The sequence below is a fragment of the Canis aureus genome, chromosome 22, assembly GCF_053574225.1.
Source record: "Canis aureus isolate CA01 chromosome 22, VMU_Caureus_v.1.0, whole genome shotgun sequence".
Lineage (NCBI taxonomy): Eukaryota > Metazoa > Chordata > Mammalia > Carnivora > Canidae > Canis > Canis aureus.
The window spans coordinates 6,728,778-6,756,268 of NC_135632.1; the positions used below are offsets into that span (position 1 = coordinate 6,728,778).

Genomic DNA, 27,491 nt, shown 5'->3' on the forward strand with positions numbered 1-27,491 from the left:
AAAGCCATCAGCTGCTTGAGTACTAGGTGCCTCATTTGTCCCTCACACTGTATGAGGAGCGAGGCAAGCATTAAAACAGGAGAACTGAAAGTATGTTTGCCAGTTGGCTGACAAATATGGTCAAAGAGACAACAAAGCCGACACATGCGTAACACAGTGCAGTATTTTATTAGACTCTTGTAAACTATCTGCACAATTCTTAAAGCTGAAGTGCACAGAAATAAGAGCACAAGAATAACTTATGCCCTTATTTGTGTGACTACCATCATGTAGAACACCAACAGAATTTGGGTACTCCTACATTCCTAGTAGGTGAGTCAGGCTTGGTAGACGGATTGGTAGCAAACTGCTTAAAATAATTACTGGAGGACTTCTACTGAAATTCCCATTTCTCCATCAAGTTTCCAATTTCATAAATCCTAGGGGCACACTATTACATTAATTAATACACACCTCATTTGGTCATCGGCATAGCCTACTCTCCGTTGTGCACCGCTAGCTAGGTTAAGATAAACTGTGTTTTAGATCAGCTAAAATGAAAAGGCACTTTGAAAGACTAAGTCCTTCTTCCATTCTTCATTCTTCCCACGGTGCCCAAGATGAGTTACAGCTACACTACATAAAAAGAAGGAGCAACAGCGTGGCTGGGAAAATAGCCTCAGATAATGTATCTTATCCTTTCTATCCCCTATTTCTCTGCACTGCATCACAGCTCCCAGTCAAAAAATCTCAAAATGATATTACCCGCTTCAATGTGAATGTTTATGCTGTTGACTGCATCAAGCTCCACCTGGGGCTCCTGATCAGCGGGACACCTGTTTCACCGTCTGCCTCTCCCCCTGCTCATGCTTTCTTGCTTCCTCTCTCTCCCTCAAATAAATAGATTTTTTTAAATATAAAAAATTTAATAAAAAATTTATTGGTAATCTGAAAATGATTTGGAATCTAAAATTTCTTACAGAAACTTTCAGGATCCTCTCAGATAGCAGTAAATAGCTTAGTTATTTTCCCTTTTATGCAGATGAGAAACCTATTCAGAGAATTTTTTTTTAATTTTCTATTTTTCCTACAACTTAAACTGATCTTGTAGGAAATCTGCTAGTGTGTGTATTATTAACTCCATTATATTCATTATACTGTTTATACCATTCTATTCTCATTTCCATATGGTATACCAGTATTTTGCGTATCAATTAATCAAGGGAAGGGTCACCACAAAAATCCATAAACTTATATTAAATAGCTAAGGCAAAATTGTGTTTGTGCATTTGCGTGCACACACGTGCCAAAGATAACGCGGCCGAAACAGAAACTTGTAACCTCCATGAGGAAATCTGATCTACTAGGAAAAAATAATATTACAGAAAGAAAATAAGAAAACAAAGAGACAATAAGGTTTGGGGATCACTTATATTTTATAAATCCTGGTTTCCCCCCAGACCAAACACCATTAAGACAACAGCTAACAAATTAATAAATACTTACTAAGGACATATCATGTTAAAAAAAAAATTTGTGCAACGTGATATTTAAAACAATCCTTCAACTGAAAAGATGCTCAATATTCCTCAACATCAGGGAAATAGAAGTCAAAACTACAATAAGGTATCACCTCATGCCTGTCAGAATGGCTAAATTCAAAAACATAAGGCGAGGATGTGGAGAAAAAGGAACTCTCTTGCACTGTTGGTGGGAATCCAAACTGGTGCTGCTGATGTGGAAAACAATATAAAGTTTCCTTAAAAAATTAAAAATAGAACTACTCTATGATCAGGAATTACACTACTGAGTATTCACCCAAAAAAATACAAAAGACTAATTCAAAGGGACATATGCACTCCTGTTTATTGAAGCATTATTTACAATAGCCAAATTATGGGATCAGCCCAAGTGTCCATGGCATAGATGGATAAAGGAGATGTGGTATATATACATGATGGAATATTAATTAGCCATTAAAAATGAAATCTTGCCACTTGCAACAACATGCACAGAGCTAGAGAGTATAATGCTAAGTGAAATAGAGAAAGACAAATACCATATGATCTCATTCATATATGGAATTTAAGAAACAAATGAGCAAAGAAAAAAAAGAGAGAGAGAGTGACAAACCAGAAAACAGATTCTTAACTTTAGAGAACTGAGGGCTATCAGAGAGCAGGTGGCTGGGGGGAATGGAATAGAGGAAATAGGGGATGGAGATTAAGTAGGACACTATATCATGATGAAAAATAAAATATTTCAATATCCCTAAGTAAATTCTTTTTTAAAAAGATTTGAGAGAGAGCATACGCACACAAGTGGTGGAGATTAAGTAGGACACTATATCATGATGAAAAATAAAATATTTCAATATCCCTAAGTAAATTCTTTTTTAAAAAGATTTATTTGAGAGAGAGCATACGCACACAAGTGGTGGAGAGGGAGAAGCAGGCTGCCCATGGAGCAGGGAGCCTGATGTGGGGCTCGATCCCAGGACCCTGGGATCATGACTTGAGCTGAAGGCAGATGCTTAACTGACTGAGCCACCCAGGTGCCCCCCCCCAAGTGAATTCTAAGCTTAAATATTTCTTAGAATCAAACATTTTCTAATTTCAGCATAATACAAACATCTGGTAAATGCAAAATTATTTACCATACCCCCCAGCCCTCTATCACCATCTAGTGGTAAAATTCATGAAACGACTGAAGAAAGTAAGATCTACAGGAAGCTATCTTAACAGTTGTAAAAAGGACATAACTTAAACAGGCTAAAATATACACGGATTTCACAAGGGAAACATTAGAAATACTGATTTATTTTTCTTTCCTAATTTATGTGCAGTAAAATTTTTAATTAATAACAATTTATCTGTAGTTTCTAAAATACAAAAAAATCTTAATTAGAGTTGAAGGGGGAAATAAACAAGTTAGTGTTAAAAATTTTTAATTATTAAGAGACTCAGGGAAGCCTCGGTGGCTTAGTGGTTGAGTGTCTGCCTTTGGCTCAGGACCTGACCCCGGGATCCAGGATCAAGTCCCGCATCGGGCTCCCCACAGGGAGCCTGCTTCTCCCTCTGCCTGTGCCTCTCTGTGTCTCTCATGAATAAATAAATAAATCTTAAAAAAAAAAAAAGAAACTCATGGTATTCAAATGACAACATAAGTTTTGAATGTTAAGTCTCTCTTATAAACTGTGATACGAAATTATCTAAAATGCAAAAATGGTATAATGTAGCTGTCAGAGCACATACTCTTTTCATTTGAATACTCAAGATATGAACATAAATTGCAAATTCCTCGATTTCAAACAGTTTCATAGGCAAACATTCTTAATATAAGTGGCAAATTTCTCTTTGAATAATGCTGGAGAATATCCAGTGGTTGCAGTCTCACCAGTCTCCACAGCATCTCTGAGAAATGAGCCCCATGTCTGATTAAATCAGCCTGACTTACAAGCAAGGGTCCAGAGTAGTCACCAGATTTCCCAAAGCTTCCAATTCTAGATCTTGGTTTAAATGTTATACACAAGACTTTCCAACAACACTCTGTACTTGTTTACCTACACAGATACACAAACAAACACATAGCACGTGTAACTAGAGCTAATAGACTTACGATAACGAATGCGACTCAGCTCCTTAATCTGTGATGGTTTTTCAAAATCACATTCTGTGCTTAAAATGGTTACTATTAGTCTACAGAAAAATTTTATTTATATATATATATATATATACTTTATACATATATATAATACAAAATATATCTTCAATAAAATTGAAAGCACCTATCAACTACCAATAATAAATATCTCTATGTGTTTTTCAAAGGGCCTAAACCATATCATATGTGTCCTTAAATTTTTAGATGTTGCTTTATGCAGCCAGAGAAATATCGCCATTAAAGCAAGAGAAGAATAAATAAATAAAAGGAAATGTGTATCAGACTGAACATTTACACTATATAAATTTGAAATATCTGGGTAGCCCAGGTGGCTCAGCGGTTTAGAGCTACCTTCAGCCTGGGGCGTGATCCTGGAGACCCGGGATCAAGTCCCACGTCGGGCTCCCTGCATGGAGCCTGCTTCTCCCTCTGCCTGTGTCTCTGCCTCTCTCTCTATCTCTCATAAATAAATAAATAGATAGATAGATAGATAGATAGATAGATAGATAGATAGATTTGAAATATCTAGATCCAAGCTTCTAAATTTTATCAAACCCAAAGCACTCTTTTTGTGAATGATTCCATATATTTTTAGTACATGGATATAGAAGCCATAGATGATATGATCTGTCTACACATACAATTGCAAACACACACACACACACACACACACACACACACACCACTTTGCATAGTAGTGTGGGACCATAAAAATAACTGTGCAAAACTGAAATGCAATTTCATCAACAGAAAAAATGTTTTACAATCTTTTAAAAAAATGTGTCAAAACATTAAAAATGTTCTTATTGTTGGTCATAAAAATAGGGGAATAATAATATTAGATTTAAAACATTGCAAATATTAAAAATTTTTGCAAAAAAATTAAAATTGCAAACAATTACAATTTAAAATTAAAATTGCAAAAAAACTGCAAAAATTAAAATGTCTTATTTCCTTGTGGGGGACAAAAGAAACCACTAAGAGTAGTGCTTGCCTCCTTAGTATATAATTTACAATGTAGGGATCCCTGGGTGGCGCAGCGGTTTGGCGCCTGCCTTTGGCCCAGGGCGCGATCCTGGAGACCCGGGATCGAATCCCACGTTGGGCTCCCGGTGCATGGAGCCTGCTCCTCCCTCTGCCTGTGTCTCTGCCTCTCTCTCTCTCTCTCTCTGTGTGACTATCATAAATAAATAAAAATTCAAAAAAAAAATTCTAAAAAAAAAAAAAAAAATTTACAATGTAGAGTAAGCATTTTTTTTCTATGCCTTTTAGAACTGTCACCTTCCTGTTAATAGCTTCCAACATTTTATTCTTTGAGCTTTTAAAATTATGAATTATAGGTATTCCTACTTTCTGAAAGTTCCCATTACAGCACTGTTATGAAGTACCATTAGTACCTATTCTTGCTTACCAAGGGAAATCCAAAGAGGATTTCCACTTTTACGAATAAAAGGTGAAAGGCAGAAAGAGCAGTCAGCATTCATTTTGCATCAAACTGTTACAGAGACAGCAAGTCATGAGCAGTGAGCAGGGTCCTACCAAGCTCCTTCCCCCAGGAACTACACCCAGCATCTCAGCAGCAAGGCATGGAGATTCTGAACCATATCAGTGAGCATCTGTGCTTTATCTCAATTGATTTTTGTGCATCCCTTAGCAAGATGTGTCCTGAAGTTTAAGTCTCAAGAGACATTATTTTTTTAGTCCGTTAATGTTATTCCCACATAAATTAATGGTAACTGCTTCTTTGCTTTATATCACTTCGACTTCTGAAAGGAACGCTCTGACTTTCGGATAGCTTGGAAGAGTCATTATTTTGGAGTTAGTTCCTTTCTGTGAAGTTTCTTGCCAGCATCACTTACTCTGGGACATCGCATCCTTTCCATCACAATCACTTTTCCACTGATGTCAGTAAGATCACCTGCACTAAGTTCCTCTGGCTGCATGCGAGAGGCTCAAAATTCCCAGTCAGCTATTTCTTCTCAAACTCTCTTTACACACGGTTTGAATTTCACTGTCTGCATTATCACTTTTCATTTCTTTGCCACTCCTTCATCTGTGCCAGTTAACTCTCGCTTCTGATCATCCAGTTTTGTAGAATGTCAAGAGGGTTATCTCTAGCACACAAGGAGGCTGCACAACAACACGCTTTGCTGCCTATGCGTGACCTGAATAAGAGATGTGCAGATACCGATCACGGACAAACACTGAAAGCAGTGACTTTAGTGTTTGTCACTGATAGTCAGTGGTTCCTGACTCTGATACGTGTATACTATTTATATGAGCAACTGTGGATTACAGAGCTAGTAGCCAAGTTTGTACTTTCCGTAGGTACTCAGAGTTCATACATTATTGTAACTGAAATTTGGACAGTTGCTGGGAAACTGGCATTACTTAACTAAATTATGATAATTCAAATAAGTGTATGTCAGAAATGTAAAACCAAGGACTGTCTGTCAATGTGTATATACGTATGTGTGACCATAAACATAACCCTAAAGAAAAATAGAAAAGGAAGAATTCATAAAATGATATAGAACTTAATATCAAATATCATTAATTCATTCAATAAAGTGATTAGATGCTTGCATCTGTATATTCAATTATGTGAATTCAACAGTTGTAAATGTTACTTGTGACCCAAATGCCATCAACATTACCACTGTGGGTGATGTGACATTCTAAAATGATGCATAATTCTGGAGATTACCAAAAAAAAAGAATATAAATATTCTAGACAGTATTTATATTTCTGGATACGTGAGCTGTATATTAAAGCAGGCAAAGATGCTTTATATGTAAAACAGACTTAAATTCTGGGCTCAGATTTTTATAAACAGTTTTTTCACTGATGGGAAAGTTTAATGGGCTATTCCCACAAGAAGCATGGAGCAATTCTTCATGGTTCAAAGACTGACTGCCTCAGGCTTTGTAAGATATTAAGCATCCACAGCCCTTCCACCAAATACTAGGACAAAAACAACTGCATGTTTGACAAAGTGGCCCCCTGTGTAGTACTCCCTCACTGAGAACCCGGATCCAGGTTCCTGAAACATCAGTGGACAGAGAGAAGAATATATCTAAGGTTTCAGTCAATATAAAACCCCAGGCCTTTACATACCAATAAGGCCTAAATAAATTTAGAAGAGATAGCATGATAGTCATAAATTAACAAGTAATAAGGCAATCTTTTTTACTCCCATTTCTTCATAATCACAAAAACAGTAAAAAGAGTGATTCCTATGAAGTCTGCATGCAAGCTTCATTAGAGAGAGGCCTGCTTAAAGTCAAATGTGTTCTCTGCCAATACTACCTGAAAGACACCTATATTAACTGTAAATGGCCCTAAAATAACAGGTTAAAAATAGATCAAAATGGGGCGCCTGGGTGGCTCTGTCAGTTAAGCATCTGACTCTTGATTTCAGCTCAAGTCATGATCTCAGAGTTGTGAGATCGAGCCCCATGTCGGGCTCTGTGCTGGACATAGAGTCTGCTTGTAAGATTCTCTCTTTCTCCCTCCCCTTCTGCCTCTCCCTCTCTTCCTTCCTCTTTAAAAATAAATTGACAAAGATCGTAATAATGATGACCAAATCTTATAGAATGCTTACCCAGTCACTGCCCCAAGCACTCTACATAAAAATGTTTAGTCCCCACAACAAGAAGTAGATATCTCCATTTTACAGATGAGGAAACTGAAAGGCACACCAGCTAAAGGAGAACGGCTGGGAAATGAAGGGTTGGCAGCAGGTCAGGAAGCCAAGAAGTCCATGCTGCTACCTAGACTGCATCACTTTCTCTCCCCACCTCAGGAAGGCTCCTTACCCCTTAAACTCGGTTAACAGCACCACTATCCACCCAAGCACCTGAATTCTAAATTTGAGTACCCCACCTTCCCTCACTCCCGGTAACACCCTCTGATATGGACAGTCCGGGCCTCTGGCCCACCAGGCCCTGCACTCAGCTTAGCCCAGACCTAGAGGGAGGCTATGTGGTCTCCGAGACAAGCAAGGACTTGGGAGTGGGGCAGACCTAGATCCCAACTGTGTGCCACGCTGAGGGAAGAAAATAAACAACTGTCAGACTTTAAACTAATGGCACTACTGCTTGGGGCCTTGCATTTTCTGCTCCTTCCCCACCTCTGGCATACTCTTTTCTAGTACTTGTAACACTGGTTGTTTTCTGATGAAATAAAAATAGCAAACATTTATCGGGCACTCCCCCTGAGCTGAATCCATCTGAATCCATCCATTCCGCCTGCTAGACAAACGCCTGAGAAAGCACTAGCATTACCTCCATGTGAGAAATGAAGAGGTTCAGTAATGTTCCCAAGGTCAAAGAGTTCACAAAGGCTGTTTCTGAGGTCTGGACTCTGCCAGTGGGACTCTAGAAGCTCAGGTTTTAACCATGGATTGATACTGAAATGAAATACCTCAAACTAGTACTAATACCACTGAAAGCCTTGTTAATTATTTATGCTACCAAATGCAATTAACAGAAAGAAATTACATCAACACTGCAACTAAGGCGGGGCTTTAAGTTGAGAAGTTCTCAGCTAAAGCCTCAATAATTTCGCTAATAAACATGAAAGATAATACTGCTAAGAGAAAGTTAGGGGAAGCCAATCAATCATGCATATTTGATCATTCCATTTTCTTATAATTAAGATGAGCATATAACTCGCTGTCGAAACCTGGATACTTTTGAGAGTGAAAGAGTCACTTACTGATGCACAACAGGTGTAACCAGGGCAAATCAGGATATAGGACCTATGGCCTCCACCCTTATGACACAGGAAAACTCATGTCTGTATGAGGAAATACCTAACAAGGAAAAAAAAAAAAAAAATCAAGGAATCCAGCCATCTCCTCAACCAGAAGCCCCACTGTGAACCTTCTTCCATCCAGTTGCTAAAAAGAAACCCTGGATGCTGAGTTAGCAACTATTCAACACGAAGTTTCTAATGGATGCTTCCTGGGACTGCGGGTGGGGGTTTCTAGGTTCGTATTTGTTGCCAGCAGTTCTGTGTAATGCCACAAGAAAGAATCTAGCCCATTTTGCTTCCTGAAGGAACACATTCTCGAATATAAATCCTTTCCATCCTCCGCAGCAAAACCGTCACGAAGCTTTCCTAGCAGGATCAACGACTTAGAACAAGATCCATGATTGTAGGAGTTCAACAGATTTGAGAGATGGAAGTTGCATTCAGGCTTCTCAGGCAGAGGCCTCCATGGAGACAGTAAACAAACAGGCTGGGCAGGAGGCCCAGATGTCCCTCACTTCCACAACAGGACTAGATAGACACCACCTGCAGGAAGTCTGTGATGCTCCCACAGAAACGCTAAAACCCCAGGCTACGAAAGAAAAAAAAAAAAAAGGGGGGGGGGGGGATCTGAGTTGCCCTCTGGTCATGATTAAGTTCCACCAGCCGAACCACATGTCTTCATTCAACCGATGCCCTGATCCTTGAGGATGATAGGGCAGCAGGAAGGATGAAACATGGAAATTTGACTTCACTGATTCTTTGTTCCGATTATGCTAACGGGTCCATACAAAACAGCCTAAGAGTCACTGCTGTGTTTAAATTATGAACAGCTCTCTACAGCATTAATTGCTTAAAACCACAAAGAATTTCTCAGCCCAGCTGTCAAGGAAATCAGATTGCCAGAGATAACCACACAAACCCTCACAACCTCCCGAAGTACAAACAAGGATGCCTAGCTAACTTCAGCATGCTGGACACAGAAGACTGATGCCACATAATTTGGGGTGTGGCCTACTCTTTGGGTGAAAAATAGAAAAAGGAAACTGCATATGATCACCCACAACACTTCCTCTGACTGCAGTTAACCTCAGTCAAATTCTCTGAAGACAGGCCACAAAACCTTCCCCTAAACTGGCGAGGACAAACGCCTCCCACAACACCCACGACAGCATGAACTAGTAGCATCTGTTTATCAGAACTCTGGGAAAGTTTACCTTAATAGAAATGAAGTCATTCTCTACATTCTTAAGACTCATTCCTGCTCAATGATTCCTCTCCCAGTGATTTCTCAAGGCTCATTTTCCTAACTTGTTCGAACAATTTACTAAGGAGTTGAGCAGTTAGAGCACTAAATAAAATACAGGGTCTTTTAAATCCTCTCCGTTGCCTGACCTAGGATGCATCCATATACAGATCGGGGGTTCAGAAACCTACAAAGAAGGGGCTCAAAAACGTGCAGATACAAGTGATTACACAATGCCCCCGAGATAATACTATTTAAGAATATTCACAGTCCTTGTTTATAGATTAATTATATCATCTCACTTCTTTTTACCCACAAGATCAGAGCTTCCCATCGGGGATCTCCTCTGCCTCTCCATATTTTAAAAACATAAATTCCTTCAACACTTCTGATTGCCTACTATGGTAGTGGGCACTGGGGGATACCAACACAAACCAACAAGGACAGCCACTCCCCATTCTAGTCTGACGGTTTATAAAAACACAGACTAACACACCCAAAGTATCAGGGACACTTTCGGGGACAGTGACAGTGGAGGCAAGTCTTGAGAGGCAATGGGAACACTATGATGATTATGAGAAATGGGTGCATTGCAGAGACCTGGAGATCTAAAAGAAAATGCCCTCTTCTACTTCCTCATTATCTTTCCAAGAAACTATACAGAGAAGAGGAAATACATATGCACTAAACTTTTTGTTTTTGTAACAGTTAACGCTCCCAATTTTAATTCTTTGCTAATAACATCAACTGAACTTCATGCCTTTTGATTCCTAAGGTTAAATGCAATCTAATACTAACCACACAGAAGATCTGTTTGAGCACTTCAACTAATTGGGACAAGTTATTCAATGCATGACTGAACATGAGTGCCCACCCCAAAGTGAGGTAATGTACAGTGTCCACAAAGTATATAAATATTGTGTAAATCAACGCACATTATAAAGTGTAACTACTGTTGTCCTACCAGAAGGTGGACGTACCATACCAAAAATCTGCTCCTCCGTCATAATTCTCAGATAATACACAACTGCCAACGAATGTCTGTGCCTGTCACTCCAAGTTAAAAATAAATAAATGAACAAAAAGCATAGTTTTGAAATAAAGCTAAGTATGTTTTAATGACATAATTGCTACCACTCCACTATTCTCAACGCATTGACCTTGGCAGGATTTAATACTTCACATAGAGAAACACAGAAACGCATGTATATACTCAGTTTTCCTGCCAGATTATACATTTTAAAGCACAACATCAATTACGTTACTACAAAGTACAAAAAAATTCATGTCATCCTCTATTATGAACTCCTTGGCACGACAGGATCCGCCACATTATGCGCCACCCCACGCTGGCTGACTTTCCATCCATGGTACCCTCACTGGTTTTTTTTTTTTTTTAAATCCCAGATTGAACTTCACCCCATTCTATAAATAAAAGAACCATTTAATAAGAACCAAAAAGACCACCTCCTTCACAGATTCTTATAGAGAGCCACTTACAAACTCACTTCTTTTAATTATCTCTGTGAATTCATATAATGCTCCTATTGGGCCTTATACTAAAATCCTCTGTAATTCTTATCTCAATATATTCCCTAATGTCCAACAGAATCCTGCATGGAGTCACGCACCTCCAACATGCACACACAATCATAAATCACTTGTCAGCAAAAACATTTAACTTCTTTTAAAATGATGTAATCCAGTAAATAGCTGCTACGGTTAAAATAAATTCATTGAAAATGTTCATACCCATCTAAGGGCCCATCAATAGGGACTGATTAAATAAACTATAGAATAATACTACAGGACTATGAATAAAGAAAAGGGAATTTCTAGATCAGGTTAACAGGAGTAGATCCCAAAGACAGCAAGTCAAGAAAAAGCAAAGTACACTAGTGTGTCTTACCATCCAATGAAACAAATGAGGAAAATCTGGGATAAAGCAATAGCAAAGCTTTTGAAGCAGGTTTTGTACCTTACTGAATAGATTTTTGGGGTAAAGAACAAAATAGGACATTTATAGAACCAAGAAGTAAAAGTCAGCTTTTAAGGGCAGTTGACACCAGGCTGGATGGAAACTGAATGGAAACAATAACAGAGATTTTTGGGAATTACGTGTGTTAAACCCACTCTATTTGTAGTACAAATACACAAGGGATGTTTATATATAACCACTGACAAAGCAGAGTACAGCCTGAGACAGTGTTGGAGAAAGGAAGTGTATGTGTGCCTGTGAGCATGGGGGGCTGAGCGGTGGGGGGTGGCCGTCATCTCGGGGGTAGGTGGAAGCTCCTGAGAAAAACATTAATCATGATGAAGTCCTACAGTACTTTATTCTTAGGGTTCCACAAAAAGAAATAGAAAGGGGTTGCAGAACATAGAATTACGTAGCATAAATCAAATTGGCATAGAAGAAAACACTGATTATCTTTCGGGTTTTCTAAGAATTTATTTGAGAGAGTGAGTAAATGAGACAGAGACCATGTGCGTGCACATGGACAGGAGTTGGGGGTGGGGGTATGGAGCAGAGGGAGACAGAGAGAACCTCAAGTCTACTTCATGCTGAGCCCAGAACCGGACATGGGCCTTCATCCCACGACCATGAGATCATGACCTGAGCCAAAACTAAGATTCGGAAGCTCAACTAACTGAGCCACAGAGGAGCTCCTCATTTCTTTTTTTTGATAGTGAGAATACTTAAAGCAGGGAACATGTTCTCTCCCTATCTATTATTTATTATTATTAATATGATCGTTATTTTACTATTAATTTTTGTATTGAGTTAGGTATCTAGCGTTGAGTAAAGCTTATTATGTGTGTTACTCAACACAACAAAATAATTTTTAAAATACATGAAGGTATCATCGATAGTTTATCAAGATAAAATATTTTGGCCAACACTAATAAGACATTTATTTGCAATTGCAAGAGAGAAAAATGTGTACAAGATAATCTTCACATTGGGAGGGGAAAAAAAAGATAATCTTCACATTTAAGCATATCCAAAAAAGGTCCAGCATATTCCTCAAAGAAATACAAAATGGTGGCAGGCCCAATTATCAATCCTGCAAAGAATATATTTCGGAGTCATCCACAAACATGCCCGTGTTTCCCATAAGCTCCACACTCTGGGACAGCTGGTGCCAGTTTTCAAAACATGAGTGACACAGTGAGGTACGCAAAAAAAAGACTCCACTCCTAAGACTTTCCTAAAAAGAAAGAGTAACGGTAGACGGTATGAGAACAGATTTACATCATGCATTTGCATCCAGTGGAGGAAAAAACTGATGAAGAGAATTGATCTAAATATAAAGCTAAGACTCAGGAGAAGCCAAACATCATTGCTTTTGTTGCATGAGCCCCTTTCCACATTCTTCCTTCCTCCTTGGGTTTCACCTAATCTTTGGCTGCTCTAGTCCTATTCTCTCACCAGGTGTACGAATTCTCCATCATCACCACCACCCTACTGGGACTCTGACCATTAAATTTCTGCTCTCACGGCACACGTCTGCATGGCTGTCCAAAGCTAGAGCTGCAGCTGATCACGCATCCCAGCAGCTGGAGTGAGCTGAACAGACAGGACCGACTGAGAGGGAGGGCATCTGCCCAGAAGATGAAGGTTCCTCCAAATGTTATAAAATCAGAAGCTCCAAAACAGGAAGGTAGGGATGCTCACACTTGGCCACATTTCAGAACTACCTGAACACATCTGGAAAACACAGATTCCTGGGGTGCCCACGGGGCTCAGTCGGGTTCAGCTCAGGGCATGATCTCGGGGTCACTGGATTAAGCCCTGAATCATGTTGGGCTCCTTGTTCAGTGGGGAATCTGCCTGAGATTCTCCCTCCCACTATGCATGAGGTCAAAAGGATTTCTGAGCCAAAAACACTAGGATTTTGATTTGGTTCCTATGAAGCAGGGTCTTGGAATTTGCATTTTTAAAGGTCCTCAGGTGCTGTTGATGGCCAGTCAGATATAGACATAATGACTTCAAAAGGTCAGAACCACTCAGGGTCCCTAGGTGAGTATCCAGAGGCCTAGGAGGGGGGAAGAGGTGTGTCCTTTAAAAGTCTTCCAGGCACAGAAAGATGGGAATCCCAAGACCTGTCCTAGCTGCCCTGTTGGTAAGGTCCTTTGGCTAAAAGCTCTACTAAGGCCGATAATCTTGAGACATGTGGTCTTCAGATCACAAGATGAACAGATAAATTGCCAAGTTCTTAGAGACTTACACGTTCATCTTGCCCCAATTCCAAGGCAAGTCCAGACTTAACTTCTTCCTCTACCACCTGCCCTGGCCTCTGCAGTCCTGAGCACCTGCACCACTTCATCTGTCTGCCTTCACCCTCCTGACATTCCTCACCTCACGCTAAAATTCTCTATGTGCATACATTCAGCAGTTTTTGATGAGAAAATCTCTTTCCTGTGTTACCAACACATAATGTCGCAGTGAGCCCGATTCAGATGCTTCATGGATTCACGCCTCTGTGCTGAGTGTTCATCTGCTTGAGGAAACACCCACTGGGAAGGACATGGGGAAGGAAGCCTAACGCTGGCTCTCAAGACTGGCTCCAAAGTCTAGTCCTGCCACCTCCTAGATTGAACAACTGAAGTTTCCCGAGGCTCTATTTTCTCATCTTTAAAAAGGCACAGTCACCCCTTAAATGGTTCCTTTGTGAATTGGCTGTAAAAGGATCTAATACAAAGAAGGTGCTCTTCAGTTGAGTGTATTTGTGTTTTGATCCAATCCTGGGCGATGAGTAATTCCTCGGGTCCCCCCAGCTCTCCCCTCTTTGCCCTGCCACCTGCCAATACAATAATGGGACAGATGCCACAAAATGCCTCCCCGCAAGCCAAATACAGCGCACGGTCAGGTTTTGTTGGGCCCACCAGACATTATTAGGCTTACATTAATCTGAAAAGTTTTTGATTTAGGTAACAGCATGCAAAATCAGGAGAGACCTAAAACTGTAGTCAAGACCATAGGTTCCAAGAGCTGCTCTGCCAGGTCCAACTCCCAGCTCTAAGAACTCTGGACCTAACAGCCCTGTGCCTCAGTTTCCTCATCTCTTAAGAAAAACGATGGGGCATAACTAGCTCATGCGAGTTATGAGAACTCAGTGACTTTAAGTACATAAGGTGTTCAAAACAATGCACACGATCAGCATATAAGTTTCTGATTATAGTGGCTCATCCAATGGACCCTGACAAGCTCTGGCCACATGGCAGCTGACCCCCTGCAGGGGGGCCAGGAGCTCTTTACCTCACAATTCCCTAATCCCTGAGGATCTTAAATAGGATCTACCTCGCTGATCTAGACTACTAGCCATCACGTGACCACCCAGATGGGGCTCTTTGGCATTGGACTTAGCAAGACCTACTACCAGAAGGAGCAGCTCCAGGGAATTTAACTTCACTTCCTCCCAGGCACATTCAGTAACGGGTTTGTAGAGCACTCCATGGCGAATGCAAGAAGCATAGGAGAGCATGGGGGCAGTTAATGGGTGCTTCTGAGACCAGGAGAATAAATTGTGCCTCCAGCTGTAAATCAGGGAAGCCTTGAGAGCTGCAGCTATGCAACTGCCCATGCCCAATCATCCATTGAATCAGCATGTCGAGGACTGTGCAGTGTGCCTGGGAATAAGCAGGCTCTGGAGGCTAGTCCTTACCTGTGTGTGTTTACCTACCGCATCTCACTGCAGCCCAAGCCAACGAGCCTCGAGACTGCATGCGCACAGGTGCTCTCGGCCTCATCAGCAAGGACTGCATGGGGCCCTGAGGAACAAGCAGAGAAGACTGGATCCCTCACCTAGACCAAAGCCAGAAGTGTCCCTAAACCATCTGGGGGTCCCCTGGGGCCTCTGCGTGGAGTATTAAGGACTAAGAGCGACTATTAAGTTTATGAATGAGGCCCAAAATAAGAAAAGGGAACGACTCGGGTCTGACGGGGTCACAGCTCCATCTGCGGGGTCTGGAACACTACCGACCACGTGGTGGGTCCGCACAAAGTATCTAGAGCAGCACCTGGTTGGTCACAAGCACGAGTAAGTACGAATCACTGCTGGCACCGCGCGTGGATGTTTTTAAATCAAACCAGACTCGGCGAGTGACACCGGGAGCCCGGCCCCTGGCAGCGGGGCAGTGAGTGAGCACACCTGCGTCGCAGGAGGAGCCTTCCAGAGCGGCAGAGGACGCGGCTTCCGGGTCACACAGGTGACAGGCCCTTGGGGCCCCGGTCAGCCGGGATCCTGGAGCACAGGCTTCGGGACACGCCGAACTGCGCGGCGCCACCTCGACTCCAACTGGGAAGCGGCTCCTGCCTCTTGCTTTCAGAACAGCAACGTTCGCGGCACAAGCTAAGCGGAAGGCGGAGAGACGGGGAGCTGCTCAGAAGCGCCGCTCTCAACCTGTCACTAAAGCTCCAGCGTGGAAAGTTTAATGCGCGGAAAAAAGCGACAGAAGCAGCACGTCTCACCTCACAGCTGTGGCCGCTGGTGTCAAGCTGCTGATTTTCTCAAGCGCTACCTCTGCTCTTCCAGGGAGCCCCAGCTCCTGCCGGGGATGGGGGGAGGCTCCAGGCAGAGCCCCGTCTCCCCGCCTGCACCGGGGCAAGTGGATGGGGAGCTTACACGTTCACACGGGAGCCCCACTTAGAGGTCACCTGGCCGATCATTTGCCAAATGACGTGGGGATGTTGAAAAAAGTAGTAAAAACTTTCATGAAGATGGGGGGGTGCAGGGGGAGGGAGGGAGCCAAGCTTTTTTTTTTTTGGATCATTGAAGGCAAAGAAGTAGCACAGAGGCCAGCTGACACCCCCCCCCCTGAGACCAACCCCCCCCTCCAGATCCAAACCTCTCTCTCTCTCTCTCTCTCTCTCTCTCTCTCGTTTCCATTTCCCAGCCTTAAGTTCCGATGGACCAACTGAGCAGTGACAGGAGACCTATTACTTTGCGGTTTCTGTCAAGTTCCTGATTTTCATCTGCTCTTGAAGACGAGCAGGAACTCGGCGCACAGGCCTAGTCTGGAGCATACCCTGAGACACTCTGAATTGAACTCGCAGGCGCAGGGCCCCAGGCAGGTAAGGAAGCCGCTTCCCGGCGAGAGAATGTGAGCAGGTGTGAAAGGTGTATGGGGACAGAAATGATCTGTGAGCTGACAGCAACAGGGCCTGGTGACACCGGATGACCCCATTCTCAGTAAGTCACTTTTTGTTTGAGATCTGTAATGGGTTGCTATGGGAGTATATTTGCTCATACGGAGTCGGGAAACCAAATGTGAGAGATTTTATCATTGATGGCTACTTATGATGTCCAGTTGTGGCTGTTAAAATCTATCTGCGAAGAAGAGCTATCAAAGAAAATGCCTAAAAGGTATTTATCCAGGACAAACATTTTAAAAGCTTCGAAATGTGTATCAAAATTGCCTCTAAAAACTATAAAATCAATTATGACAATGCTTATAAGCTAGTGTGAGTGCTTTTGTTTGCAGTTGCATGTATGCCTAGAAATATAGTTATTATCCATATGTACATATATAGGTAAAAGCTTTTATCGTTGTTACTGGGATAACTTAACCCTAATAATACCTAATATGATATTTATTTGCCTCTGGAGATAATTATAAGCTACAAAAATATCTCTCCTGAGCACAGCAAAAATCTGAGTTAATATGTTACTTATTATGGTAGATGACTAATCAGCTAAATTATTTCAAATACTTTAAACATTATGAATTTAAATTGTACACAGGGGAATTGACACAGATCTACACTGTGAGCGTATTCAACCAAACTCATGCAATCCATCTAGCCCAGAAATATTTTTTTAAGAAAGTACACCTAATCCTATGGAGACAAGGAATCAAAAATATCACATAGTGGGGGAAGAGGGGGCACCTGGATGGCTAAGCTGGTTAAGTGTCCAACGCTTGATTTCAGCTCAGGTCGTGATCTCAGGATCATAAGATCTAGCCCCACAATCAGGCTCCTTGCTGGGCGTGAAGGCTACTTTAAGTTTCTCTCTCTTCTTCTCCCTCTGCCCCTCCCACCTCTTTAAAAAAAAAAAAAAAATCACACTGGCCCAAAAAAAAAAAAAACAAAAAACACACCAAAAAAACAAAAATAACAAAAACTCCTCACACCACACTAGAGTTTACATATTCATCTTATTAAAACAAGCAGACTTGAAACAAATTTTTTAGCCCTAAAAAAACTTAAATACCTGATCTTAACTGACAAGTTAAAAAAATAAGAACACATAATGTACTCACCATAAAAATACCAAAATAATGTTATGATTTTTGAGCACATGAATTTTATGCTTCAATAAATTCTATAAATATATAAATTCACATAGAATAGTATGCACACACATACGCAACTGGTAAGAGACACAAAAACTCTGAGCTATCGTGTCCGTAATAGTGCGGTAAGGAAGAAATGAGGGGAACCAAGATACTCAAAGCATGAAGACCCAATAAGGGGAAGTGGACAGGGTATGGAGAAAGAATTACCATTTGCTGAGATGTTGTAGTGCCCATTTTCCACTTGAGGAAGCAGGTAGACAAGACATAACTATCCTCACCAAGGCCACCCAGCCGATCTCACCATGAGCCTGAGTCCGCTGAGAACATGGAAAGCACTTGTGCTCCATTCATGGCAGCTCTGAGGCCACAGGGTTTCAATCAATTCAACTTCACCACTGCTACACCTACTCCCTCCCCTTCCACCCCCCTCCACCAAATCACTAATCAGCAGGTCCTAAAATCCTCTTCAACTACTTTCATCCTCAATCACATATTTGTAGGTTAGTACTTACAATTCTCTGGCTATAAGAATGCTCAATCTGATATCAGGAACATATACTGGGGGGCAAGCTATACTTGAAACATAAATTACAATGATCCCTGACATTCTTAAACACAAGTTGGGGGGAAGTGGCAGCAATAGAAAAAAGTCTCCTAAAATCAAGAGAATTGGGAGAAAGATGGGGGGGGGGGGGGGACGTGCAATTTAAAATACCTAGTGAGTACACTAGGAAGCAAGGTACTAAGTAAGTACCTTCTAAGAGGCCAGGCTACCAAGCTCCCTAAGTCCCATTCCCTGATGTAAAATTCCCAGTTGATGCTGTTTATCTGGGGGTCCTTACTTTGAGAATTACCAATCTACAGCTGAAACCCACTTCACATTTGCCTTACTAATAACACTGTCTACAATGTAAGCCAGTTAAAGACAGGGCAAAATAATGAATAAATGCTTAATAAGCAAAACCACCATATAATCCCTATATAATTAGATATGACATTGTTCTTATCAGAAAAAGGAAGAAAGGAAGCAAGGAAGGGAAAAAGAGAGACAAGGTATATTAGATCTAAGATCTGGAGTCGGCCTTCTGGAGTCAGCTGCAAGACAGAGGAATAGTGCTGCCTCTAGAGTGAATTTAGGGTGGAGGCTTCCTAAGCCTCTATCTCTCTGGTAAGAATCCAGAATCACATTTATGTCATTTGGTTTCCGCATTTCCTTGAAAGTTAGGTTGGTATCAAGTAAGCTGTCTCAACTTCCCAGGATGAACAGTTTCTGGAATCCCAAGAACAGACCAGTCCCAGAGATAAGAGGCTGAAGCCAACACAAGCTTTTTCTGCCATCCTCCTTATGGGTATCCTCACTTGCAGGAGGCTCTCTAATAGAGGACAACTGGACAGTAAGGAGAGTTTGTTTCAAATGAAAATCACATCATTTGCATAAGAGCACCTTAAAGAGCCTTTCTAGGTAGGGCAGTGGTTCCTAAAATGTAGTCCCCAGACAAGATGCATCAACAGCACCAGTGAACTTGTTAGATAAGCCACGTTTTGACCCCAGAACTACTGAATTATGAAATGTTGGGAATGGAGTTTGGCAATCTGTGTTTTAACAAGCCCTCTAGGTGATCTGCCGCACATTCAATTTTGAATCCCACTGGGTAAAAGCACCATACATCCTGGGACAGGGTTGGGCACGACTGTAAGTAGTATCCCACCCCCACTTCCTACTTGAGAAGCATCGTGGTTTGGACAGTTACTTACATGGTCATCCTTACATTTCAGATTAAACAGCACAAAGGGGCTTCATTGGTCGGACTCTATTTACTACTTGGGATTTCAAATTAGCTTCAAGTCTGCTGCCACATGCTGATACTAAACGCACAGCGTCCCTGAGTGCTGAAAAATGCATTGCCTCATAAAAGTCTAGGGGACAGGGCTAGAGAAACCAATTCAGTAGAGGTATCCTAGCTTTACCAAAAAAAAAATTACTAGCACTACATAAAATGCCCAGCTTCCTAAGTAGTATAGGGGATAAGTCTCCTCCATCATTACGTTTAAAATCCTTCTAACTAAATATTCTGGCTCAGGGCACCTGGGTGGCTCAGTTGGTTAAGCGTCTTAGGCTCAGATCACCATCCCAGTGTCCTGGGATACATTCCCACACCTGCTCAGCAGGGAGTCTGCTTCTCCCTCTCCTTCTGCCACTCCCCAATTGTACACTCTCTCTTAAATACATATGATAGATAGACTGACAGATATTTTCTGTCTCCTCTACAGAGCGTTCTCTTCTCCCCCTGAGCACCCTCAAAAGTACAAGCCTAGCAGGTAATTTACTAGCCTTATTTTTATGATAATTTAGCTATATTAATTTCCAGAAAAACCAAGTTTTCCACAAAGCTTCCCAATCCCACCTGTTCTTTTAAAGGCAAAGTAAAATGTTGGCCATATGCTTTTGGATCGGATCAATTTTTCATTCCTTTGAAATCCTTTGTCTTCACACAACCTAAGCGAAGTTGCTGTTTTTTAATTCAACTCTAAAGTCTTCCATCTGTTGTTTCTGAGAAGCATCAAAGGCCTCAGACACCATGTTCCAACCCTTCATCTCCCAGATAAAATAATCATAGAGGGGTAGTAGCTACTACTCAATTATATAACACCTGTTGTTGAAGTCATGATCTCAAAGAGACAAAGATCGGGTATTTGACTGCTCAGATTTGACCCAAAGGAGACTGTGCACTTTGGTGTGGTCACTTGGACAAAGAATCTGATTCTCAGGCAGCCTGCGGGGCTCAGCAGTTTAGTGCCACCTTCAGCCCAGGGCGTGATCCTGGAGTCCTGGGATAGAGGCCCACGTCGGGCTCCCTGCGTGGAGCCTGCTCCTCCCTCTGCCTGTGTCTCTGCCTCTCTCTCTGTCTCTCATGAATAAATAAATAAAATCTTAAAAGAAAAAAAAGAATCTGATTCTCAATTTTCCAGGATGACACACATTTATTTTCATCCTGTCACTGGACTATAGCAACAATTAGACACCCAACCTGTCAAGTTTTCTTTTATTGTGGGAGAGATACCTATGCTGGAAAGTAGGACTCACCCACTGCTTACAGTCTTCCCAGTGAGTGAGTTCAGCCTTAAGATCAATGGTTGGTACATGAGCTCACCAAAGACTTCATCTGAGGAATGTTTCCATCCTGCTACAGAGAATGAATGAAATCTTCACATTCTAGACCTATTTCAGTCATTCATTCAGTCAACACTGATTCCATAAAAATGTGCCCACCATGATTCTAGATGCTAGGTGTACATCTGCAGGCAGCAGATTCCCTGACCTCATGCAACTTACATTCTAACAGGCACAAGGACAAGCCATGACCCCTTCAATTCTTTCTCTGACGAAATGATATTTATTCAGTTATGACAAAAATCTTTGGGCATACTTTAATGTACTAGATTATATTTTGATTCCTTTATAGAGATTTGAAGGGAACTCATCCCATTAGAAGCCAAACAACAATTATGAACTTGATCTAATCCCTGACCTAACGCTGTTAGATGCTAATAGCCCTACGTGCACTGATGACAAAAACAGGATATGGAAAATGATACAAAATTCAGTTAAATATCCTAAGAGATGGCTGTAGCATTGAACATTCTCTTTTTCCTGGTCCTTAAATTGCCTATCTAGGTTTCTGCATAAGGATCTCACTGCCTCTTTCCTTATGTCAAGCATCTCTGCATGTACCAATTTTACAGAAGTGAAAAAAGGAAGAGAGAGGGTATGTTCTGAGATCAAACGAAAACCTAAAATGTAAGAGTAGCTGTCTTGTTATCACGGAGTCTATGAAGAGTGTGAACACAGTAGCCAGCTCTTTCACCAGGGCCACTGAGACAGGTAGCAGGTCATCAACAAAAAAAGGGAAACAAAGTCAGAATCATTTTCAGGAAAGGAGATCTCCTTTAAAAACATTATTTTGGGGATCCCTGGGTGGCGCAGCGGTTTGGCGTCTGCCTTTGGCCCAGGGCGCGATCCTGGAGACCCGGGATCGAATCCCACATCGGGCTCCCTGCATGGAGCCTGCTTCTCCCTCTGCCTGTGTCTCTGCCTCTCTCTCTCTCTCTGTGTGACTATCATGAATAAATAAATAAAATCTTTAAAAAAAAAAATAAAAAAAAATAAAAAAAAACATTATTTTGTCTTAAAATACTTAATGTACACACTACTGCCTAATCTTTTGGACAAGACTTTTTTCTTTCTTTTTTCCACCACCCCGAGTAATTATCCTTCATTAAACAGAACATTACCATAATGCCAGTCATGTCTAGTTTTTTGGTTTATTTCAAGTAGTAGGAGAATTTTAAAATATTTAAGAAGCCGTGTGAGTAAAAAACACAAAATAAAAAACCCAGACCTAGATTCTTTTTTTTTACGTCTTTTCAGATTTTATTCCATGAATATTTCATTTTATAATGCTAAAGTCACATATGTATGTATCTTTCTTTTTTCCATCATAAATGACACAAACATTCTTGCAGAACACTAACAATTCTGCAAAGTTATTATCCTTCATAGGTTCCTAATATCCTTGTCCCGAATCGGCCTGTTATTTATCTAGGCAATCCACTAATTTGAGACATGTTCAGTGCTTCCACTGTTTTGTTATGATAAATAATATACTGATGAATTCAAATGTTGTTCTGTACATAGGGGTTTTGTTTTTAGTAGTATCTTTGTACGCTAGAATCACAGGGTCAATGGAGGTAAATGAAGGTTTCGATTCACATCACCAAACTGCCTTCCCTAAAAACTGTACATGAGGGACACCTGGGTGGCTCAGGGGCTGCGTGTCTGCATTTCCTGTTTGACCTTTTCCTGAGAGCCAATGTCATACATATTCCCTGCCATCTTTCCAATACCCTATACCATTTACACATAGTTTACAGTAGGCTTTCAACAGCCTTACTGCTCTAAAATGTAAGTTTTACACCTTTGATTTTCTTCCCCCTCACTTAATTTAGGTTGGAGCATAAACTACATATGAAAAAATGGAAAGCAGGTTTCAAATGTAAATTAAATAAGTTCTGACACCAAGTAAACAAACACCACCTAACCTACTATATTTTCCATCACAAAAGTTCTACTATATTTCTTTCCACTCACAGGTGTCCACATTCCCCATTTGTCACTAGACCTTAGTTTTACCTGTAGGAGAATTGCATTTAAATAGAATCACATAGTATATGCCCTTTGTGTCTGATTTCTTTTGCTCAATTTAACGTTTCAAGATGACTGAGATCGATCATACTACTGGCATGTGTCATTCCTCTTGATCACTAAGTGGTGTAAGTATACCATAATTTCCTTATTTATTTTAATCTATTGATGAACATTTGGGTCATGCCCAATATCTGCCTGTTACGAATAGAGTTGCTATGAACATTCTAGTAAAAGTCTTTTTATGGACATACGCTTTCATTTCTCTTAGGTAAACAGCTAAGGAATTAAATTACTAGCTCATTAGCTGTATGTTAACTTGATTACAAGTTACCAAATGGTTTTCCAAAGTAGATTTTCTGCTCCAACTAAAAATTATGGAAGTACTAATTGTTCTATTTCCTTGTAAACAGAATTGTCAGGGTTTTTTTGGTATCTGTGGGTTTTTGTTGACATGGGGTTTGAGGGGTTTTCTGGGGCTTTTGATTTGTTTTTTGTTTTTTTTTTTGCCATTCTAATGGGTGTTAAGTAGTATCTCATCATTTTAATTTGCATTTCCCTGATGACTCACAATGCTGAACATCTTTTCAGGTGTTGCCTGGTCAAGTATCTTCTTTTGTGAATTGTTTCTTCAAGTCTTTCAGCCATTTTTTTTTTAATTGAGTAATGAAAAATTCTTTAAGTAGTCTGAGTCCTTTAACTGAGGTATTTATTATGAATTATTCCTCCCAATCTGTGGTTTACCCTTCATTTTCTTAATGGTATCGAATGAAAAGTGGAAGTTTTTAAATTTTGACAAGGTATAATTTATTAACGTTCTACTTTATGGTTAGTGCACTTGGTATCCTAATAAACTGCTGCCTATCCAAGGCTGTGAAGATATTCTATGTTTTCCTCTAGAAGCTTTAGGGTTTCGGTTTTATATTTATATTTAGTATATAATCCATTTGAATTACTTCTTTGATTCCTTATTTCATTTGGTAATAGATCTCTGCAGAGAGGAAGTGATCTAAAAGCAGTGTTGGCACATTTCTAAATGCCTCCATAGGTTAAGAGAAATGCATTTTGAAAACTTGTTATAAAGGCCTATGCTCAGTCCCAGGGACATCCTGGATAGAAAACCTACTAATAGGAACAAAGTTATGAATGTGACCCAATGAAGCAACATAGAATATCCATTTGAAAGTGATGGTTTGGCCCTGCCTTATGATAAGTTTTTGACTTGAGTAGGGATAATCCAAAGTTCCCATTTCTTTATGAACAGCAGTTTAATCCAGCACAGGAAACAGAGAACAGTTTGCTCACGTTATTTTCTTCCTCTTTGAATATACATTAGAACAATTACCATGTCATTAGTATAGACTGAATTCCCTTTAATGAATTAGGCTCCATAAAATCAGTCAAGTGATTCCCAGCAGCTCTGTTGAAAACTGACCTTAAAAGAATAAATATTACTCTCAAGGGACATATTTTCTATAGCCTAAAACATATGCATCATTTCATAAGATTCAGATGAGTTTTAAAAACGTTTTACTAGTATTTCTTCTAGAAAACATGGCAACTCAAAGCATAAAGAGAATTATTCCTGCTGTTCAGATAAAGAATATATTACCTAATGCATCTTAAAATAAAGCACTTCAAGCTACTGCCTAGAGACTTTACTAAGAAAACACAAGATTGAGAAGAGTTTTTTTCCTTTATTAGGGCTTGGAGAAATTAACAAATTAATGAGGATCACAGAACATTTTTTAAGTGCTTAGCAATGCAGCCGATAAAACAATCTACATGCTAAGAAATGAACAGACAATTCTGAAGAGCTGCTTCCTTGCTAACACTGAGCCAAAACACACTCCCTGTTTAGCAAGTCTCATTTCTTATTACCTGCCTTAGCACTGCAGTTTCCACACTACAACTGAGGAACTGCCACAGGAAAACTCTGTGCATCCACCCAAGGACCTAGGCACACATTTGTAGCTTCCACATCCTCTATTTTTAATGACTGCCAAGATTCGCAAGCTCACATTGCTTAGAAAATTATCAACAATAGTTTCTTTTTTTTTTTTAATTTTTATTTATTTATGATAGTCACACACACAGAGAGAGAGAGAGAGAGAGAGAGAGAGAGAGGCAGAGACACAGGCAGAGGGAGAAGCAGGCTCCATGCACCGGGAGCCCGAAGTGGGATTCGATCCCGGGTCTCCAGGATCACGCCCTGGGCCAAAGGCAGGCGCCAAACCGCTGCGCCACCCAGGGATCCCTCAACAATAATTTCTTAGAATTTAGGGTGACACAGAAGAAGAGAAAGCACCATATAAACCCGGTATTGTTCCTTTTTGAAGAGAAAAGGAGTTTTCATGTCTAGCTACTTACATGTGGTGAAGTTACGCATCTAAATTCCTTTCCTCATCAAGTATTTTCAATTATCTCCATTCCCTTAATAGCACTCCATTACTTTTACGCCTAAATGTAGAATTCTTTCCACAGCCGAAGGTCAGAAAGAATAAAAGCAGCCAAAAAAAAAAAGAACCACTCCCAGTAAGGAATATTGTCTTAAGCCATATATTCTAAGAAGTGCTTAGTTAATGGTTCCAATAACAGTCAAAATAAACTTTTCATTTAAAGAATATAAGAAACTAACATTCTGGAAATACACTCCAGAATGAGCCACCCAGACTGTATTTAATTAGAAAAGTTTTCTAGTACTTTATAGCACTGATATACTTCACGAATGCTAGCCATGAAATAAATCTTAAATGCCCCTAAAATCCATTTTAAATCACATTGAAAGCACCGCATGAGAGACTGCAGGACTTTCAAGTCAAGAGGGATTGTACAGAAGTTTTCGAATCCTAAGGCATGCATGCAAGGACTGAGCACACTACTTCCTCCCTAGGCAGAGGTAGCTTTTCTTTCAAAGACCATCTGTAGCATTTTTTTTTCTTCTCACTTTTGACTTTCTTAACAAGCAGACACTTGCCCAGTGTGCATGCTTTATTTTCCCTGTGCCAAACCACCAAGTCCCAAAGCTTTTCCCCCAGGGCTGGAGTTCCGTTATACTGGTATGTTTGTATCACTGATTCATGCACTTCTTAACTTAAAATCTTCAAGGTACTAGAACATAAGAGAATATTCAAAGAAAATAACCTGCAGCTCCCTCTCCCATCCCTTTCTCATACAGCTAAGACTAATGTGAAAATCAAAAAAAAAAACCTCTCGCCCCAAAAGGACTCTACTATTATATAACATCTGTTTTTTTGTGCAAATACAATTTTAATGATGTCTAAAGTCTAGGCAAATGGAGTTTAACGTTAAGTTGATTCACTCAACAACAAACTGCTTTCCGTTTGGGCTGGTCCTGTGACTATGAGCCTAGAAGATACTTCAGTTTGTGATTTCCAGACACATTCACAAACTTATTTGCATTTTAAGTTTGATTAAGTTCATGTTCTCATTTTAACAGAGGCCTTTGAGTCCCTCAGAAATAGAGAGCGTGAAGAGAAATCTAATTATTTAAGAGGAATCAAATGAGTCTCCCCACAAACTCACCAAGCCAGGGAGCTGCCATTAGCATGAAGTTTCCATAGTTGTGTTGTACCACAAACAGAAGTACTAAGGACAAAGAAGGAACTGAAAGAGGGCAAAATACGATAGCATCAAAGCCAAAGGCACCTGTGTGCACTGCCAAGTAGAACATATGCCGGGGGCTCTGGAACTCCTGTAGTTAAGTCGAAGACACAAATAATCAAATGTCCCCTTGGACCAGAACTAGTCTGGTCAGTTCAACTAGACTCATCCGGGCCAGGATTCTCCTGCCTCTCCCTGCCACCTTCAATTCTCAGGGACAAGAAGCCTTGTTCCAGCCCCTCCCATTATTCCCTGGAAAGGTGGGAGACCCCTCTAAATCAGAGTTGTTATGACTATTTGTCAGGAGGACCTTCCAATCCAACAAAATCTTAGAACATTAATACATCAGATACAGAAGCAGAAATGATCTTGATGAGGCTGGGGGGAGACTACTCTGTCAGCCTCCCTCAAATGCTCCCCTGGAAAGCCCTTGAGCCCTGCCCAGAAGACAGCCAGGAAGAAGTGTGAAACTGCTGCCCACATGCTTCCTCATAAAGAGTATTATTATGATGAGCCAGCTGTACACTGCCTGTTTTGCTAGTGGTGGGAGGGGTGGGGGGAGAAGCCCTGGACATCCAGTACAACTGCCATCACCGACTTGACTTGAAAAAGGATTAGGGACATAGAAGAGAATAATCTGCAAGTGGGCATTTCAGATGACAATGAAGACTCACAAAAGTGTTTTCACGACGTAAGATATAAATACAAAAATACAA

At 40.7% G+C, this 27,491-nt stretch overlaps 1 protein-coding gene and 1 long non-coding RNA gene across 8 annotated transcripts in view; one reads left to right on the forward strand and one right to left on the reverse strand.

The window, feature by feature from the left end:
• The window catches only part of MED12L (mediator complex subunit 12L), a 323,065-nt gene that overhangs the window by 136,743 nt on the left and 158,831 nt on the right, over positions 1–27,491 (reverse strand). The gene's annotated exons all lie outside the window — the stretch shown is intronic.
• Positions 16,551–23,281, forward strand: LOC144293702 (uncharacterized). The gene is made up of 3 exons (XR_013360940.1): positions 16,551–16,722; positions 20,220–20,267; positions 23,223–23,281. It is a non-coding gene; the product is annotated as an uncharacterized LOC144293702 (long non-coding RNA).